Source organism: Magallana gigas, chromosome 10 (assembly GCF_963853765.1).
Source record: "Magallana gigas chromosome 10, xbMagGiga1.1, whole genome shotgun sequence".
NCBI lineage: Eukaryota > Metazoa > Mollusca > Bivalvia > Ostreida > Ostreidae > Magallana > Magallana gigas.
In genome coordinates, this window is record NC_088862.1 from 1,344,519 (window position 1) to 1,348,517 (window position 3,999).

The 3,999-nt window shown below is 36.0% G+C and overlaps 1 pseudogene; it reads left to right on the forward strand.

Annotated features, from left to right (window-relative positions):
* The first annotated feature begins 1,099 nt into the window (after window positions 1-1,099).
* Window positions 1,100-3,564, forward strand: LOC136272300 (uncharacterized; annotated as a pseudogene).
* Window positions 3,565-3,999: the final 435 nt, after the last annotated feature.

Sequence of the window (3,999 nt, forward strand, 5' to 3'; positions counted from 1 at the left end):
CAATACTGTATACAGGGTTTTTTTCATGCTCACCTGACAACACTTTGAAATTTTAATGCTCAAAGTTTATATATTAAATGGATATAAACTTTTATTTTGTATATTTAATATAAGAATTTGTCCTGTTTAATATTTGACCATTAAGTGTGTGGGTGGATTGAACACAAATTTAAAGAAGCAAAGATGAAAAGTACTTTGTATACAGTATACACATATATCTCAATCCTTCAGTGTGCACTGCAATCTATCTCATTCTAACTTAACTTTTAGGCCTTAATGCTAAAACTATCTGACAATTTTATAAATCAGATTTGTGCTTGAAGATCTCTATTGTGTTGTGTGAATTTGTATGGTACAATTTCAAAATCACATGCAAGCCTACTGCTTCAAAGTTTTAATCCACAGTTGCTTGAATTAATACCTAAATGCATGGAAATCACCTAGCATTATTATCTAGACAACATACTTTTTGATTAAAACCAGCCAATTTCAACAAACTGAAGTGAATGGCTTGTTACATGCATTACTTTAAGTATTGATTTAATATTTTTTACATTTTGTTTATAATCTTGAAAATATTTCCTAGGTTTTGTGCAATGCGTTGTGGTATTTGACCAATCAGCACCAAGTAATAAATGATGCTGCATTGAGAAAGAAAGAAGTACTGCCAATTCCAAATGCCTTTTTGAAATTCAGTGGCTACAATGAAGTGAAGAGAAAAAAGTTGAAGGAGTCTCCCCTTCCAGCAGATCAGTTGAACAGCCATAGCCAAGCCTTATATAGGTTTGAATCATTATTTGTGAATTAAATTTCATATTTTAGCTATCTAAATAATTGATTTTAAATTATTATTTTTAACATAAGTTATCACACAGTTTGTTTTAACAATGTTTTTAAAATAATATTTTGATGTTAAATTTGGCCCAATAAATTTTAGATTTTAGTAACACTGTATTATCAAAATGAAACCTAATGTATGTTTTCAGTAGGGTAGTATGATGAACCAAAAATAATGTATTCTAAAACAGGTTAATACTAAGTTTCAATTTTGAAATTTTCAGTATTCTGCTGAAACCAGTAGTTGGAAGTAGCCCAGCATGGAAAAAGGCAGGGGAGGTAATAAGACAATTTGCAGAATGCATGGATGCATACAGAGAATACCTCAGGAAACAGAATGAAACAGTGAGTCATAATCACAGTCTGGACCACCCAGTTCGAACCATAGATGAACATGCAACAGTCGAGCACAGGAGGATGACTCTTTTTAATGCAAAACCACAATATGAACTTCTGGATCAGGAAATGAAGAAACAACCTCCCTTGACTCCAGTTGTTTTCAATGAAGACAAACATTTAAAGAATCAATTTGAGAATTCAAAAGAAAAGTTTCGATATTTTGAACAGTTACAACTTTCTATGCCTATTGATCTTATTCGATTTAGCCCAGGGGGATCTTCAGTTACCATAAACTGTATTGTAAAGGTTTCTTCAGACCGTCCCACACAGCAGATTCTCATTGAAGGAGCACGAATCCTACAGAAAGCACGCCCTTACTTGCAAGAATACCATACAAGATCTCAAAAGGCTTTATTTAGAGAGAGACTACAACACGTTACACATGTATTGCCATCTGTGGCTGATTTCATCTACAAGGAGCTTACTCTAGATGCAAGTACAGCTTGTCACCCCTCCACAATGGAAAGACTTCGTCTTATATTTCTAGGGGATAAAGGTCTGTTGGCTGATTTGAGACATCTCAACACAGGTAGACTAACTGGACGATATGACATCTTTTTTGAGCATTTGTGTTCTGTTGTGGAAGAAATAACTGCAGCTGATGAGAGAAGGCATAATATTGAATGGCTATCACTTGGAAAACTTGTGGAAAAAGCGAAAGAAAAATGTCCAGCTGGTACACCTATCCCTTCCAAGAGCCTTGTAAGATTGCAGTTTGCCCCAAGAAATCCGTACACTCACAAAGCCTTGAACTTTACATCCAAAATTCAAGTGCAGTATAAAATCCAGAGACGGCAACTGAGAGCTACGCACCCAGATGAACATTACTGTTGTACACAGTTCAAATACTTCAAAGAAAGAGCTGTAGAAGAGAGAGAGATTGTAGCAGTATTTTTCTGTGATGATAAAGCAAAAATCCCTGTTGGTGAGCCTGATGCACCAATTTCAACAGGAGTAAGAGGAAAGAAAACACTTGCACCAGTGAGTACAACACTGGCAGCCAAAGACCATGATATGCATAAGTCATCCTTAACACCATCAGTTATTCTGCAGTGTGATGTTCCAAATGCTGTTAATCAGTCATTTGTTCGTGGTACAGTGACCAACATTGTCAATGATTCTGTTTTTGAAATCTTGAAATTTGCATCTTTTACGAACTTGATCTAGATATGATGATATTGGCTCGCTGTGCTCCTGGACATAGTTGGATGAACCCAGCAGAGAGAATTATGTCAGTTTTGAACATTGCATTACAAAATTGTGCTTTAGAGCGAGGAAAAGGTGATGAAGAAACAGAGAAAATGCTAAAAAAAAATGTGGGAGTATGGCAAGTATTCGAGCTCTTGCTGAGAAGAATCCAGAAATCAGAGAGAAGTGGAGAGAAAGTATAGAACCTGTTCAGTCAACAATAAGGAATCGGTTTTTGCGTCTGAAGTTGAACGATAAAGCAATGCAGGCTATAGATCCCGTTTCTGATGATGATATTGATATACTGCAACGACATCTTAGAGAACACTTCCCAGAACTGAATTTGCAAAAATTACAGAAGGTGCATACCAAAAAAATACAGTCCTACACGCAGTGGATAGAGAGACATTGTCGCCAAAGACATTATACCTTTCAGATAAGAAAGTGTGAAGATGCAGGATGCTGTTTACCTGCTACATTGTCACAGGAAGACCTGATATGGCTACCAGACCCAGTGATAAATGAGAATGATAGTGATCATTTTTTGCCATATCAAAGTGTCAAGTTTCAGGATACACAGGAAGGAAGACCTTCATTAAAAGAGGTGAAAGTGAAGAAAGCTAAAATGATTCATGAGATGGACCAAGAGACCGTCATGGAGGCACCGGAGAGAGATGATGAAACATAAGAGTCGAATCAGGAGGTATTAGATGTAGATGAACCCAGTAATTTATCCAAACCAGAGCTTAAAGTCATGGAGGAGCCAAAGTTTGCAGACTTCCGCCTTACTACGGCACAGCATGCAAGAGCAACAATTCTTTGTGTAGAGTGCAGAAAACCAAGAGTATTATACTCCAAGCATGTGTTAACCGAAAGACAGAAGGTTTCTCTAGTAATCATACTCAGCGAATTTGATTATACTTGTGGTGCCCCTATCACACCGCCACACCATTTATTGCATGGAGTTGTGATGACGAGATCTCAAATGTCATGTGCATCCACTGTTGAAGTAACATACTACAGTGGAGACATTGGTAGAAAAGACACATGTTGCCATTGTGGAGCAGAGGGAGGCGAAATATCACAAGATTATAAAAAACAATATAAAACTGTTCTTCCTCTGTGCAATGACTGCTATACTCTGGGAAAATTGACACTTTTAATTTATTTTGGCCTTAAAGTATCTTTACTTCTGTAATATGGTGCTCATAAAACCATAAGATGATTATATATTGAGCAAATAAAGAATGACTCTTGTATAGTGATTGAATTTGAACCTGATGCTGAACATGAACCTGCAGATATGTTAAAGAGTGTTTTTTAATTGAAATATTTGCAAAAACTCTTTATTAGCTCTAGGTTTTGAAAACAAAGTAATGGTAATGCATTACTTTACTCATGTAATGGCAATGTAATGCATTGCTTCAAGAAAATCAAGTAATGGTAATTTAATGCCCAAATTCATGAAGTAATGGTTATGTAATGTATAACTTTACAATGTAATTCGCCCCAATCCTGGTAGATATGTGCATGATTGGGGCTTAAGTTCTCACTTGCTTATCGTAATCATAATTC